Source organism: Canis lupus, chromosome 13 (genome assembly GCF_003254725.2).
Source record: "Canis lupus dingo isolate Sandy chromosome 13, ASM325472v2, whole genome shotgun sequence".
NCBI lineage: Eukaryota > Metazoa > Chordata > Mammalia > Carnivora > Canidae > Canis > Canis lupus.
The window spans coordinates 19,155,214-19,172,810 of NC_064255.1; the positions used below are offsets into that span (position 1 = coordinate 19,155,214).

The 17,597-nt window shown below is 41.6% G+C and overlaps 1 protein-coding gene across 1 annotated transcript in view; it reads left to right on the forward strand.

The window, feature by feature from the left end:
• The window catches only part of DEPTOR (DEP domain containing MTOR interacting protein), a 133,755-nt gene that overhangs the window by 99,954 nt on the left and 16,204 nt on the right, over positions 1 to 17,597 (forward strand). The gene's annotated exons all lie outside the window — the stretch shown is intronic.

Here is a 17,597-nt window from a genome sequence, read left to right on the forward strand (position 1 = left end):
TAAAATATTTGCTTTTTGCTCAAGTCTTATATGACAACTCTTCTGCTTCAGTTCTATACAAAGTATATTCCAGGGGGATTTATGCAGCTAGTGGAGCATGCTTAGACCATGTGAGATAGCAAGTAGTGAGCAAAAGAAAACAGAAGTCATGGAATTTGGAAGAGGAGATCTGGATTCCTGTTTTGGTTCTGCTAATTTCTAGCTGTATGGCTTTGAACGAGTCCTATAACTATCTCAGAGCCCATTTTGTCCTCTTTCAAACAATAATCGTATTTCCTTCTGCTGTTTTATGGACTAAATATGTGAAAACACTTTATACCGTGCAATGACACAAACATCAAAAAAGTTGAATGGTATTAAAGTAATGTATAGAGAGTCAAGAAAACGTAGAAAATATAGACCAGCAGAAAAAAATTATAATTGCCTATAGTCTTTCATAGCTCAGAGATAACCATAATTAACATTAACTTTAAACAGCTTTATTGGGGTATAATTGACATACAGTAAAGCATAGTCCTGTTCATGTTTTGATTTATATTCTTCTAGACTTCTTATAGTATGTATACACATATACATACAGACAGACATATGTGTATATGTCTATGTATATATTGGTTTTTTAAAGCTTTTTAAATCGAAGTATAATTAACAATGTTATATGAGTTCCAGTGTACAGCATACTGATTTGACAATTCTATAGATTACTCAGGGCTCACCTGGGGAAGTGTAGTCACTATCTGTCACATTGTTTTTATTTATACAGAAATATCATAGAAGAGGATGGTGAGAGCATTCGTTTTCTGCTTCAAAACACCCTTACTTGGGGCCCCTGGGTGTCTCAGTCATATAAATATCTGACTCTTGATTTTCGCTCAGGTTGTGATTTTGTGGATGTGAGATTGAGCCCCACATCAGGCTCTGTGTTCAGTGTGGAGTCTGCTTCCAATTCTCTCTACTTCTCCTTCTCAAACTCTCTCTCTCTAATAAAATCTTTTTTAAAAAAGAAGAAAAACACCTTTACCTAGCCCAGTTTTGTTCTGTCATCTGTAAAACATTCCCCAGAGGACACTCATGCCTTGATTATCTCAGTTGTGGGAGGATGCAGAAGTCTTGAAAGCTACAGATCATTCCTCTGTTCATGTCTTCAACACTCTCCCCCTCTCCCTTCAGTCCTTTCCCTGGCCCAGCAAACCAGGAAGGCACTGGGCATGACTTGGATCTTCACAGCACTGATTTCCAGCACTTACCACCTGGCACTGATGTACCCACTGGAAAAGAAAGGTGGGCGGCAGAGACCAGCTCAGGGCACACAGAGCACAGATTCCAGCCAGTCTGGGTAATCGGTGCTATAGGAGTAGGGATTGACTCTGCAGCCTGATTTGAACACCTCATCATGCAACAGGCTCACCAGGTCAGGAGCTCTGGCCAACAGGCAGAAGCCTTGTTGGCCAGGTCCATCTGGGTGGCAGGCTCTTGCTATCCCCTCAGTCTGCAGCAGGCACTGCACCAAAGAAGCTCAGAGTAGGAAAGTTGGCCAGGAGCATACAGGGCAAGCATTTGTATCTGTGCCGAGGCTGAATTTGTCATTTTCTAATGGAACTCTTGGCTGGGGGGGAAGAGTTTTATATTTTATTTCCACAGTAAAGCACCTAGTATGAATTATTTTTGGCAGAGGTCTTCACTGCCTAGCATACACTCACTCACATGGGGCTTTGACTTAAAGCATGTTTGCTTTGGGGAAAGCGATGGATTTACACTGTAGCTAAAGACCTTGTTTTGCTTGGCCATGTAATTGATTGTAGTCTCTCTTTATTGATGAACATGAATAAATTGTTCTAGGCATTGTCAGTCAATCAGTTAATTAACTCCCTAATGTATGTACCCTGATGGGTGGGTGACCTGATATATTCTTTTCAATTTCATAAGCTACTACTTCATATGGTTCATATTCTCATTTTCTCAAGGGATATACAATGGTTTTCATATGTTTTGGAGCAGTACAGAATTTTTTAAAAATATTTTATTTATTTAATTGAGATACAGAGTGAGCGAGAGCACACAAGCCAGGGAAGAGGCACAAGAGGGAGAAGCAGACTCCTTGCTGAGCAGGAAGCCTGTCTTGGGACTTGATCCCAGGACCCTGGGACCATGACTTGAGCTGTAGACAGACACTTAACTCACTAAGCCACCTAGGTGCCTCAGCAGTACAGAATTTATTAGAGCAATATTTCCAAAGTTGTATTATTATACAGCCCTCTAGTCCAGCACAATATCCTGACCTAAGGTTCTGTGATCAAAACTGTTTTATCTATCTATCTATCTATCTATCTATCTATCTATCTATCTATCATCTATCTATCTATTTAATTTAAGAGAGAGAGTGTGCACCCATACCCAAGAGCAGTGGGAAGCAGGGAGAGAGAGAAAGAGAGAGAATCTTAAACAGGTTCCACACCCAGCTCAGAGACTCAATCTCACAACCTGAGCTGAAATGAAAAGTTGGACACTCAACCGACTGAGCCACCCAAACACTCCCGTGATCAAAACTGTTTTAAACTGTTGCATGCTTTACCCCCTTTTGGAAGTTCAGGGAATGCATTAGCATATTAAAAAAATTGCCTAACACCACATCTTATCATTTAATAGAAACACTCAAATGGAGTCTTATATTTGTTAAGAGATAGCATTAAATCTATTCAAAGAGGGATGCCTGGGTGGCTCAATCAGTTAAGCGTCCTACTTTTGCTTTCGGCTTAGGTCATGAGATCGAGCCCCACGTCAGGCTCTGCACTGAGCATGGAGTCTGCTTAAGATTCTCTCTCTCACTCTCCCTCTGTCCCTCTACCCCTGCTCCTGCTGTCTCTCTTAAAATATAAAAATGTTCAAAGAAGCTGCTTTTGGTCAAACTCTATTGGGATGAATACAGAAAGAGAGTTTTGAATTGTATTGCTGGTTGAACAAAAAAGAGAATACCATGCCTTTCCATATAATTTAACTGTGTATATTCATTTAAATTACATAGTACATAATTTTCTCATAGAAAACACTGGATTATTTCCTATTTTACCATATTTATTTGCCCTGGAATTACTCCACTTACATAAAAATCCATTTGTATAATCCAGCCTTGAGGCTTGTTTCCACTGACCTGTCACATTGCTGTTGTCCTTTGCCCTTGTCCAGGAAAACTCAGGGCAGTGTGTCTGCTTGTTTGATGCTCTGGGAGGTGGGAGCAGGGAAGCCACCCCATGGGAGTTTACCTGCTGACCTGGACAATGATTGACCTGCTTGGTTGGAGAAGAGGGGTAGAAATGATCCAAAATTCTGGCTAGAAGCCACCTTTTAGCACCTCTGACTGGCAAGAGCTTCCCCAGAACGGTGTAGAGTGCCTCATTTTGTCTTCAGATTAACTGTCTCTGTGGAACACCAGGCTGACCCCTCGAGTCATGGTCCTGGTTTTCTCTAGTTTTCCGATGTGGATAGAGCCTTGTGCCTGAGCCTTTGTGACTCTGGCTGCTGAATTTCATTACTTTATTTGGCAAGGCAGAGATCATTTTGTAGCTGTGTTTCTCATGCGTACCATTTCTCTCTCTCTTATTTCACCTTTTTATGGGGATTGGAAAGTTTTAAGATGTGGGCCACCAGCATATGGATAGGACAGACCCCAGACTGAAGGAACTGAAGGCTGTCTTTCCCCCCGTTAACACTTCTAGACCTTCCGAGACCCAAAAGAGAGCTCCTTACTTGGTTTAAATGGCATCCTTTTTTTTTTTTTAATTTCATTGATTTATTCATAAGAGACACAGAGAGAAGCAGAGACATAGGCAGAGGGAGGAGCAGGCTCCCTGCTGGGAGCCCGGTGTGGGACTTGATCCTGGGACTTTGGGATCCTGACCTGTGCTGAAGGCAGACGCTCAACCACTGAGATACCCAGGCATCCCTAAATGGCATCCTGAATCCATAATGAGAGGAGACCTTTATATTTGTATTTTATTTTGAGATTTTATTTATTCATTTGAGAGAGAGAGAGCACAAGCAGGGGGAGTGGCAGGCGGAGGGAGAAGCAGACTCCCCACTGAGCAGGGAGCCCGATGTGGGACTCGGTCCAAGGACCTCGGGATTCATGACCTGAGCTGAAGGCAGATGCTTAATCTACTGAGCCACCCAGATGCCCCTCATACTTGTATTAAAGTTTACTTCTCCAGAACATCTGGAAGACCTTCAAAGAACATGTGTCCTTTGAGAGAGTGACAAGGTCTACCCCAATTCTTTTCAGGACTGTAGTAGAGAAATCTGGGACCTTTGTGCCTGGGCCACCGAGCTCTCATGCCTGCCTCTCTGCAGGCTGACTGAGGCAGGTGGGCCCGGCTCAGGCAGCGAGGCTGCAGGGTGGGATTGCTGAGATGCAGGGCAGGGAGCATATATGAATGTGCAGAGCAGGGGGGCTTCCAGCCTGACCTCAGTTGTTTTTTTTGTTTTTGTTTTTATTTTTTTCCTTTTTTTAATAATAAATTTATTTTTTATTGGTGTTCAATTTGCCAACATACAGAATAACACCCAGTGCTCATCCCATCAAGTGCCCCCCTCAGTGCCCGCCACCCAGTCACCCCCACCCCCTACCCTCCTCCCCTTCCACCACCCCCAGTTCGTTTCCCAGAGTTAGGAGTCTTCATGTTCTGTCTCCCTTTCTGATATTTCCTACCCATTTCTTCTCCCTTCCCTTCTATTCCCTTTCAGTTGTAAATGGAACGGAGTTTTAGTCAATTATTAGACTGGTCAATTATTAGACTCTTACGTGATCTCAAGTGTGTTTGAAACATTTGCCTTTAGTCTGTTTCTCCCCTTCCCTTCCAACAACCTGCTCCCCATGCAGTAGGAAAATGTTTGTTCCCAGAGACCTAAAAGGAAACGGATGTTACAAGAGGCCCCAAACTGTAACCTTATTTTTAGTTTTATCTGAATCGAGGCTCTCATAAAAAAAAAGAGAGAGAGAGAACAATTAGTTGCATCTTTTCGAATAAGTTTGCTGTTTTGCCTCATCCCATCCTCCTCGCTCCCGTGCCTGCAAAACAACAGCTGTAGAGTCATTAAAATTCTCACTTGATCTAGCATCTTTGAATTTGGAGCAGTTTTTCTTTTGATGGTTCTTTTGCTTAAAAAGTGAAACCTGTAAACCTCTGGCTTAGAGGGCTTGTCACTGGGCATTACAACTCAAGAGTGGAGCATGAAATACGGGAATCCTCGAAAGTTTAGCCAACCATTCAGTGCATTGGTAGAAGAGGTTGTTTGTTACATTTTCTCTTTGGCAACTCTTCACTCATCCTTTAGGAATTCCATAGCAATAGACTATGGTTCATTTCAAGGCCAAGGGGGGAAGGAGGAAAGAAGAGAAGGAGCTCTAATTTACTATCTTCTGTGTGCCTGACCTTGAACCACACTAGGACCTTTCGGTACTTAAGGCCATTTAATGTCAGCATCTTAATATGGAAATCCTGGAGGAAGAAACTCTTCCAGGAGGAACAATTCTATTTCTTACCTCTTTTCTTCTACTTCGAAGAGAAATAAAGTATCTTCCACAAGGCTATAGGCTGCAGTTTAATGACTGTCATTTAAACAAGGCTTCATGTCACAACCTTGAATGACATCCTTTTTTTTTTTTTTTTTTAAATCACATCACGTTGAAACCCATTTCTGGACCACATTGTCTATTATAACTTTATTTTATGTCATCTTCTAGTAGCTGTCCTCCACTATAGACAGGACAAAATTTTTACATTTCACAAATATATCATGCTTGTATCTGTGTCTGCCCTCAAATAAATCTAATCAAGTGACTCTGGCACTTAAAATCCTCTAATGGATTCCCATTACAATGAGAATAAGGTCCAGACGCCTTCCGGTGGACTACGGTGTCCATGATCTGGACCCTGATGAAAATAACATTATTTCCTACTCTGTTTTGCTTATTGCTCCATTGGCCTTGCATCTGTCCCTCCCAAATACCAAGTCTTCCTGCCTAAGGTTAGATGACTGGCTCTACTGTTGTCATTCAACTCTTACTTAGTTTAAAGTTCAGTTTTTCAGAAGAGGCTTTCTTAAATGCCCTGTGATATCTCCTTATCTTCCTCCGGTTACTCTTTATCACATTCCCCTGTCTTATGTTTTCAAGACAGCATTTATCAGAATCTGATAATAGTTCATATATCTTTATCTATCTGTCTCTAGTAGCTCCAAAACTGTAGGGCCTTGTCTGTCTTAACTACTATATTCCTAGTACTTAGCACAATTCCTGGCATTTAGTAAGTGCTGGAAACAAATTGCTTGAATGATCCAGTGAATCTGTGCTTCCACAGAAAGGATGAGGAATTCACCTTGAACACCTGCCTTGTCCCACACATGTCATATGCATTCTCGCTTTTATTGTTCTTACAGCTTTTGAAGGTGGGAGGAACTGTTCTTCCGACTTCACAAATGAGGAAACTGAGACCCAGTTAATCTCTTTCTCAAAGTCACCCAGTCTATAAATGTCAGAACTAGATTCAAACCTGGTCTCTCTTCCCCAAAACCCTGCTAAGGCTTCCTACTGCATTATTTCATAAAATACAAACCCTGAGGCAGAGCTCAATAGATGATATATCCCAATAAAACCTTGAACTCCTATAAACAACACATGGATGCATGACCTTTGATGTCTCTTGTGGAAAGAATTTGTATTTAATTCAAAATGAATTGTTAGGGCAGTCACATGTTCACCTGTGTTGGCTTGAAGATCAAATAAATAATTTTGTTCTTGGCACCAACCTCTCACTTGGGTCAGCACTAGATCTTAGAGGGTCACCCAAGTGAGATATGCAGAATATTCACTTCTGTTTAATCAAATACTTGTCAGAGCAAACCATTTAGCCTTCACACTGTGAAGAAATTTGAGCCATATTTACAAATAAGGAACAAAAGATATCCTTGCTCTTTTCTGGAAAGTTTCTTTCTTTTTTTTTTTTTTTTTTCTGTGGGAATAATTAAATCCTGTGAGAAACAGTATTCAAGTTTTTCTGTAACCCGTGCCAACACTCGGGAGGGATTTCAAGACTCCTGGCTTCTTCTCTTGTTTCCTGCTGTGATGAATTGATGGATGTGGACTTATGGGGCCTCTTTTCTTTGTTTGTTTCTTTGCGTGTTTATATAGAAACAGAACTATCTGAGTCAGAGTAAGGCATTAGTGGTCATTGTGTTCTCTTTTCTTACGGCTTTCAAAAATTCCTACTTATATGGAGGAAGAAAGTAAAAGCCTGCTTTTTTGGGTTTTCCTTCTCATAGCAACAAATCGTATATCTCATGGACTTTCCCCTCTGAACCAACAGAGGCCAGGTTGGGCAAACCATCTGAAGTTCCTAATTAATTTAACCAAGATGGTTTTGGCATTGAAGTAGCAATCTATGGACTAATGGTCAACATAGATTTAAAAAAATGTATTCTGTTAGCTGTATTCAATGTAGTTCTTTTCCAGTTGAGTTCAGGAAAGTCATGTGTGGGAATAAAAGGTGATGCCTTATGTACTGCGCTATGCCTCTGGCTATGTTGTCCATTACTTGACAGCAAAGCAGTAAGTTTAGTGTCCCTTTGCTCATCATTAGGTGTGCATGATTTCTCCACTCTTAAATATATAATTTTAAACAGATGAGAGCTATGAAACAAAGGACTGGAGTTTCTAATTTTTGTAGGACACTGGAGAAAATGATAGGGAGCACTTCCCCCAGGAAAAATACTTGAGCTGAGATCTAAAGAATGGTTAGAAGTCAACTGAGCTTGAGTGTATCTGTGTGCTTTGTGTATGTGTGTGTGTGTGTGTGTGTGTGTATTGTGTGCATATGTGTGTAGAGGTACATGGTTGCAGTTTGTTCATGTGTGTTGTTGTAGACACACACACACACACACACACACACACACACACACACATACAACGGTTTATTCCATGTAGAAGAAACCCAGAAAAGTACCATGGTTCCTTGAAAGACAAGCCTGGAAGCCATGACTACTAGACTGCAGTGTGAAGAGAATTTTGGAAGGAGGGGTAGCAATGAGTTAGGGCAGAATGTTTCTCAAGTCACTTGTTATTATCTTTCCCTTAAGGAATCTTTTAAAGATATTTTCCCCCTAATCACCCATATCATAGAATTTGGATGATACAGCTATACCATATTCCCATTTATGTACTCTGTGTGTGTGTGTGTGTGTGTGTGTGTGTGCGCGCACGCGCGCGCTTTATACATAAAAAAAGGAAGATTTTTTTCACACTCCTTTTGGAGCAGTTTTTCCCTCTTTGGGGGCTAAGTCACCCCTAGTGAGAATGTATGAGTTAGAGAAGGAAGCTCAGGGGCTTTATAAAATTGTGTTAAATGGAGTCATGATGGTCATACAACCAAATATGTAGCTTTTAAGTGTATGGTTTGATAAACTTTGTCAAATGTACACACCTATGTAACTACCTTCAGGACACAGAACATTTCTAGCAATCCAGAAATTTCCCTCATGCCTCCGTCCGGTCAATCCCCTCCCACCAAAGGTAACCACTGTTATATGATTTCTGTCACCAGAAATTAGTTTAGGTTTTAAAGTCAAACAGAATCCTGGCTGCATGCCTCACGTCTCTGCAATGTTTGGCAAATTATTTCATTTCTCTGGGCTTTTTCTTATCTTGTAAGTGAGGAAAGATGTGGAGTCTTCCTCACAGGGTTGGTGAGGGGGGCATGCTAGTCTTCCCTCTTCCTTACGGTGGGATTGTGCGGGCACCTCTAAGAGGTGTCGAGCAGGATCAGGCTTCCAGGTCTGGAAATGTCTCCAGTTCCCTGAGTCCTGGACTTTCCAATCTACGTTGCCCTTTGCCTTGTGACCCACAAATCCTGTCTGCTCCTCTCATTTCCCAGATGTTTCTGCTCCTGTGCTCTTCTAGAAAGCTGCGGCCATACTGAGGATATACGTCCTTTCTCACTGGTTTTGTCCAGGGACCCTATTACAAGAACCCCTAGTTCCCTCACTTTTAGAATCTCCCAGAAGTGTATCTGACTTACCTTGGTCAGTCATTCTCCTTCCTTTCATCTGAACCATGTCATTCCTTATCTTGTGGCCCATCCCATGTTCCCTGAGGGCTCAAGTTTCCAGTGTGTGCCTGGAGCTGGGTCATATGATGAAGAGCCAGGCTTACGTGTCAGACATCAGGTGTTTGAGTCCTACCTTCACCACCTCTATAGGATGCAGGATAACTACTTCAACTCTAACCTAAACCTCAAGTTCTTCACCTTTACAATGACACAATGACACACAGTGTCAAGTCAGGAAATGGAATGTGTCCTAGCACAGTAGCTGGCCATAATAAGCACTCAATGAATGTTTGTGGGTGTCAGTTATCATATTGCTTGTTCCAGTTACTGTGTTATTCTCAGTCTTCTGGCTCATCTTTGCTTCAATATTTATAAACATGTAACACAAAGTAGCAAAACAGTAGCTGAAATGGGGTATCATGGGGAACATGGTCTATGTAATCATATGTTCTTGCCATATTGCAGCATGCTAGTGCGATTTGCTCACTTTCTTAGAAATGCCAATTTCTCATCCTAAAATGGCAATGATAATTGCTTCGCGGCATAAGTGTGGGGACAGATAAGAAAATATGTATGAAGTATCAAGCCCAGAGCTGTCATAGAGTAGACATTGAGTGAGGGTCATCTGACATATTTCATCAAATATAAGAAGCATTGATCATAAATCATAAGATGGGACCCGATTTCAGAGCTGTTAGAATGTGCATCTTAGAGTCTGCAACTACTGGTGTTACATCAAGTCCCGGCCCCACTGTTTGCTATACTCTTATCTGTGTTTTTGCTTGTTGCTAAACGTATTTCACACTGAGTTGAAATAAATGCTTTTATTCACAACTGTTGAAAAAGTAATCTTTTACAAAATCAAAGGGAAGTCAACTTTTAGAAAGGTATTGGTATAATCCTGAGCTGTCCCTAAGTTGATCCACAGTGGGCTCTAATACTGGCTTTCTTTGTGCTATATCCCTGAAGACAGAAGGAAGGGTGAGCCCTGAGAAGTGAAAACCTTGGGACCCCTTCAACCTCAGTATATTAGGTGATCACTGTATTTTTCTGGGTCACACGTGAATAATTATGTGAAGCCAAATCCTGTCAACCTTCTGAAGGACTCCTCAATAGCAGATAACCCTAAGACTGCCTCTAGGTGTAAAGTCAGCGATCCCTCCCCTACTCCCCCCTCCCCGCAAGATTCACCTGTACCTAAAAGAAATTAAAAACTATCCCAACCAAGGCTGGACATCTCTTTCCAGAGCCATGCTCCTGAATTCTTCCATGACTAATCCAAGTATCTGGAAGAGTAAAGATATATATAATACTGTCTTAACTGCCTCCACTGGAGTGTGGCTTACAGAAGGTTCCACAGTTTGGAGTTATAGATCATGACTATTAGGTTCCTTTATGAGTGGCATAAAATCCTTCCAAACGGTGGTTAAGACTAGTATTTCTTTGTCACATACAAGCTGGAAGGAAGTCAATCCAAGGCTAAGATGTGTCTCTGTGGTCTCTGATTCCTATTTTGTATTTTCACATTGCCCAGTTTCCATTGCCAAGGTCACTTTAAGATCTAGGATGGCTGCTGGAACTTGAACCATGAGGTTTCTATTTCAGCTATCCATAAAGGAAGAAGGGAAGGAGAAAGACACTATTACGCCTTTAAAGATCCTTCCTGGAAGTTGCACACATTACTTCTGTTTGCATCCCATAGCCACACTTAGATACAAGGAAATCTGGGAAATGTTATTTATTCTGAGTGACTATTATGGATTGAATTGTGTCCTCCCAAAAAGATAAAGTCCAAATCCCCAGTACCTGATAATGTGATCTTATTTGGAAATAGTCTTGACAGAAGTAATCAGGTTAAGATGAAGTCATTAGGTTGGACCCTAGTTCATGATTGGTGTTCTTATTAGAAGGAGAAATTTGGAAATAGAGATTGATATGCACAAAGGAAAGACAGAGTAAAGACACACATGGAGAAGACGTCCGTGTGGCTGGATGATATATCTATAAACCAGTGAATGCCGAGGATTGCCAGCAACTACCAGAAGCTAGAAGCTGCAAGAAAGGATTTCCCCTAGAGCCATCAGAGAGAACGTGACTTCGCAGATACCTTAATTTCATACCTCTAGACTCCAGAACTATGAGACAATGAATTTCTGTTGTTTTAAACCATCCTGTTTTTAGTATTTGTTATGGTAATTAATATATGTTATTTGAAAATTAATACAGTTGCCATGTGTCCAGGAAAAAATGGAGGTTCTATTAATAAAAAAGGAGGGGCAATGGGTATTGGGGGACAACTAATGGTTTCTGTAACTGACCAGGAAAAGCTGCACAAACATCCTTCAAGAAATATTTGAGCACCTACTGTATATAGTACCCTGAGGGGATCCAGTGGTAAGCAAAGCCAATGAGGTCCCTGTCCTCATGGAGCTTTCGGTCAAGGGAGATGTTAATGATTCACACAAATATTTAATTATAAACTGTGATATATGTGTGTGTTTGGTAGGAATATTGCTGGATGCAAGACTTAGGGTCTCAGATACAAACTTTTGTAGGTTTGCACATTTCACTCATTTTCAGAATTCCGTGATGAACACTATAAAGTCATGTGATGAGCTGTCAGTTTGCCTTTAGTTTAAGAGTCTCTTAATTCCACCCACTACTTTTCTTCTGCTGCCAGATGAAATCAAGTGTTGTTGGTATTACAGTTACAGCTTATGGTTCTCAAGGGAGAGTGTGTGAGAGAACGTAAAATGAGGGAGAACAAAATGGGAAAACATCCGTTTGGCGGAGGGTTATATCATTGAAGCAGGAAGGATGGATGTTGAGTTGATTGAATGCTTTGTTTTGCACATTACTCTTCCTCCTCCAGTCTCTTCCATCTCAGTAAATGCCATTACCATTCACCCAATTGCTTGGGCCAGAAACCTAGAAAGCATGATTGTTTTTCTCTTCTTCCTCCCATTCAAGACACTTCCAAAGTATATCTCAAATATACCTGTCTTCATTTCCCTAAATCCAAACCCCCCTGTTATCTCTCACCGGACTTCTGTGGTGCTCATTGGTCTCCTTCCTTGCAGTCTTATCATCTGTCGCCTATTTAGCAACCAAAGGAAATCTGGTTCCGCCTCTCTCTTGCTTGAGATCCCTCATTGCGTCTGAGTTGCTTTTAGCATAAAATCTAAAAGCCTTACCGTGGCCTTGGCAATCCCACATGATCTGACCCCACCTGTCTTTCAAATCTTACCTCCCAGCCTCTCTCCTCTTGCTCTCCTCCATTCTCACCTTTTAGTTCCTCAAACCAGTGATTGCTTTCTCTCCATGGGCTTTGGGGCTTACTGTTCCTTCTTCTAAAATTCTTTTCTCATGGCTTGTCACAGGATCCCTCCTTATCTTTTATGCATCACCTTATCTGTGAGATGGGAAGTCTTTGTAGCATCTTCACATCCACACCTCATTGGTTGGAATTATGTCATGTGGTCATTCCCAAGGGCACCGAGGATTTGAATATTACATTCACCAACTTTTATAGGGCAAGAAAAAGAGAGGTTAGGATGAGGTAGGTCGGATGAAGCCTGCAGTATCTGCCTGAGCCCCTTATTTCTCTCTTTTCTCCCTCCTTATTTCTTTTCTTCACAGATGTATATTTGTCTTCTCTTAACCCTCATACATGTTCTATGAGTGCAGGGATGGCATCTAACTCCTTTTCTACTATGTGCCTAATAAATGTTTGTTGAGTCAATAAATTAATTTCTGTGGCCAAGAACAGTGGAAACTTTGATCTAGGCCCTGTCTCTGATTTACTAGAATAAAAAGGCTTGTTAGAGTGGCAGGTAGCCAGTGGGATTTCATTCTAGCACTTACCACACCACATGATACCTAATGGGTGCTCAAAATTTTTTTAGAAATCTCAGTCAATAGGATTCCATTTATTCAAGCCTTACTATTTCTAAGATATTAAATAAATCCTTGGAAATTGATTCCCAAAGCCTCATCATTATATTCTAAGGTAGACAGACAAATATGAAATGTACTACAGACCAGCAACAACAAGATAATTCACATGAAAATCCCTAGCATCTTGCCTGGTACAAAGTTGGTATCATTTTTATTTTTTAAAAGAATTTGAGCATGTCAGTGGATGTCTAGACAATATATAATTTCAGTCAGATACAGAGGCAGACAGCATTGAAAATATTTGCATAAGAAGATAGATTTCCCATTTAACATTTTTGGGCACATGTCCCACCCTTGCAGAACAAGTGAAAACAGTTCTAAGATAAAGTAGAGCAATATTTGTTGAGTGACATTACAAGCTAGGCACCATGCTAGGTGTATTATCTCTGTACTGTCATTTGTAATCACTTCTGTCCTGGGACAGAGGTATTATCTCCATTTTTATAACTAGGGAAAAAAAAATGAGGCTTGGGGGAGTTAAGAATTTTGCGTAACTAAGGTTAAGACTTGCATGTAAATTCAGAGATGCCTGGATCTAGATCATATGCTTTGGAGTCATTATTGTATACATGTGGAACTGGTTATATCAAGAGAAGATAGAAGCCAGAAACACCCTTAATAACATAGGGGTTGAGGTGATCCTATGGGCAGAAGCATCATATTGTATTTGGGACCATTCTGCATAGGTTCTTATTGTATAGCTGTGTCCTCCAGGACCATGATCCTGATAGATGGCATTCTTGCAAAGTAAGAAATTTAAATCACTAAAATGTTTAAAAGTGCAAGGGCTGAGCTTTGGGAACTAGAAAAGAAATACATCCTGCTTTCTTAACTTTCTGTATCCCAAAGATTTGATCAGCCCAAATCTGTTGACCTTTAAGATGTTGATGTTAGTATGATAGTCAGCATTTGAGCAGGGCTCCTGAATGAGTATTTTCTGTTGGCAGGAAGCCCAAAAGCATGAACCCGGGTGTCTCGTGATAGCAAGTGTAGATCCTGATGATGTGATCATAGATAGCCTCAAGCAAAGTGTGTACCAGGCATCATTAGGCACATTATTCCATTTGGGGCTTTAGTCTCTGGTTTTTCCTTATTCTGTGTTTTGTCGGACACTGGTTCAAGTGTTTGTTCCGGCTAAGTCCCATATTTTAGAGTCCTCTCTCTCTGCCCTAAGACTTTATTTTCTGCCCCATCTGTCCTCCAGCCTCCATGCAAATACATATTTGCCACTGTGGAACCAGAGTGCAGGATCTGGAGAACCTCTGGTCTGGCAGAGACCTGACAATGCTCTGGCCCCAGGACCTCTCTAGGCCAGTGCAGGTCTTACGGGGTTTTTTTTGACTTGATATCATGTTCAAATTAGTTTGACTTCTGTGAGGTGACAAAAGCCATTGTGATTATATGATTAATGCTTGTTGATTTACTTTTTATTCTTGGCTCTTATCCAGGATTTTCATTGAGTATCTTTAAAGATGAAGTGTGTTTGAAATTCAACATTGTATAAATGCCTGTTGAATTTCCAACACCAATGGTAGGTATTATTTTCTCTATCAGTAATCAGAAACTTAGAGCTGGAAAGATTCTGCTGATTATTAGCATTATCCTGTGATCATATGCCTCTTTGATAGTTCAGTAACACCTAGGGACCCTCTTCCCAAAGAAAAGGGGTATATCTGTGTGTGAGAGAGGGTGAAAGAAAGAGACAGAGACAGAATGAGAGAGAGAGAGAGAGAAATGCACACAGTTTAGTGTCATTCACGGATTGTCTAAAACTTATTCATAGACCCCAGGATAAGAATCTCCCAGTCTAACCTTCCCATTTTATAGGTAAGGAAAGTAAGGCCCACCTAAATGAAGTAGCTCCCCCAAGGTTGAGTGAGAAAACCAGAAATAGGATCTGATCATGCTGATAAATGTGTGTGATGGAACAACGTCGATGCTTGGCCCACCAACACCCAATTTATATTATTCCCATCCCTCCTGCAGCCCACCTCTACCATCATGTCATTTTGAGCCATTTGAGTTTATTTCATAGTCAACTATTTTTAATAATAATTGTTATTATAACAATAGTCCCTTGTATTCTCACAACTCCCTGAAATAGAAGTAAGCATGTATTCTAAATCACATGTAAGAAAATCAAGACTCAAGCAAGTTGTTCAGGGCAAAGTGAAAGGTAAATTGGAGCTCTTCGTGTGCCATGGATTCCATTTGGGGGAACTAGATTTGCATATAATCCTCTTGTTTAGAACAAGCATAAGCAAGAACACAAAGATCTTTGAAATAATGCCCAGACCAGTGTTTCTCCGGCCTCACTGTACATTGGAATCACCCGGGAAACTCCTCAAAATTATCCAACGATACAGACACAGTTGGTCTGGGGTGAGGTTCAGATATTGGCGCTTTTTGGAAATGCTCAGGTGACTTAAAATGTGTAGCAGCCAAAAGTGAGAACGGTCATCCAGGCTTCACAAAAGATGTATATTATACTGCATAATCCCTTCATATTGTTGGATAAGGGGCTGCCCTGATTTTCATGCCTGAAATTCAAAGGGAAGACATCACCCCATAGTTTGTTTCTGAAATTCACTGCGAAGGCATTTGGATGGTGTACTTTGGGTCTTGAGGTATTATTGCCTTGCGGTGTATCAGTCACAAGCACATTTAGAAATGTATTAGCTCCACTTGATAGCAGAATTTGCCCAAAGCAAAACAAGCCAAGAAGCGGCCCATAAACCTCAATAATACTGTTTGCGAGTGCTTACTTCTCATGCTGACTTCTTAGCTTCCGTGAATTATTACGGCGGTGCCACGTAGCAGTCAAGAAACCCAGCATCCCCCAACTGCCAGTGCAAAACACATTCCTAGGAATGGAATTTCAGGATGGGGTTTCAGCCCCATTTGATGGTGAGGATGCCAGTCAACAGCTGTGGCCTTGTACCCTGGGAAGACTGCATGCACTGTGTCTTGTTCTTTTTGAACAGCAGAGGCTTTTTAGAAGAAAAGGAAGATTGACTGCATACTGTCCCAAGGAAAGTTTAAGGCTGGTGGAGGTCAATCGCTTTTTTTTTTTTTTTTTAAGATTTTATTTGTTTATTCACGAGAGACACACAGAGAGAGGCAGAGACACAGGCAGAGGGACAAGCAGGCTCCTTGCAAGAAGCCTGATGCGGGACTCGATCCCAGGACGCTGGGATCATAACCTGAGCCAAAGACAGACATTCAGTCACTGAGCCACCCAGGTGTCCCTCAATTGGTTTTTAAATCAAATATACTTTGGGTCTTTAGTTTTTAAAAGATGGATGTTTCTCTGATGAGGAGAAAATGTTTACTCCCCCCCCTACCTTCATACCTAGACCTGGATAGCCACCCATATTTGGCAGAAGTTTGTGCTAACAAATGAAAAGTTCATAAAGCAAGGTGTTAAATGGGGCTCTCTTGCTGGGCTGGGGAAAGCCAGAGATCTGCATAAGGATGGCCCCAGAGCCCCTCAGCACCTCAAATGAAAAAACTCCCTTTGTTCTGGCTACATGTGACTAGCTGGGTGGCCACCGTGCGACCATGCTACCCTAACTGAACTGTGTTCTGGGCAGGGGAGCCACCTGTACGTACCCATAGCTGGAGTTGATGGGGTCAAATTCCACTCCACAGAGCCAGAGTAATCAAGACCAGGCACACACCATATCTTTGTAGGCTCAGAGGTGTCAAGAGTATCTCCTACCTTAGCTCAGGTCAGAAGAGGCGGAGTACCAAGGGTTCCCCATGTCTGTACACTGGAATCCTGGGCTACAGGCCTATGTGTGGAACGCAGCTTAGGTGTCTCAGACTCTGTGGAGAATCTGAAGTCAATCTTGTCAGGAGCTTCTGATGTGGAGATAGGATATATACAGAGAAATAGCTGGGAAAAAATACGTCTTCCATATGTATTTCCTTAGCACACACCTCAGTTGTTTATGGTTCCCAAGCCCCTTTTTCTGGTGGGTGACCTGAACTTTCATCTCTAAAGGTTCTGGAATGGGACTATAAGAGAAGCTGGTGAAGAAATCTCTGGAAGATGATGACGTCATTGGCAGCTGGGGGGCTTGACACCACCTTTGGTCAAAGGGCTATCAGTCAGGGAGAAGAACTGGATAAGGAACAGCACAGAAAGGACAGGCTGGAGCTCTACAGCACCTCTGTGTCAGCCTCTCACTGTATTTAACCATGGCAGCCATGAGTGATGTTCGCTGCCTTACTTCTGCTTCCCAGATATTATGCAAATTTTTCCTGTGGTCACCTAAACCTGGAAGTGCAATGGAAAGGGAATCTAGGAAATGTGGTTCTGGCTTGGCCATGTTGATAACACAGAGCTCCATCTTTTACCTATTATATTCATGCTCTCCCTAACAGCAGGCCCACAAAATATCCTAGTATAAGGATGAGGAAGTGGTGAGGACATTGGACATGAGATCCATCTAGTAAAGGAGGGGAGAGGGTGGAGAGGATGCCCTCAAGGAAAGGTATGCTGTACTTGCTACTGCATGTGGAATTGTATCACATACATCT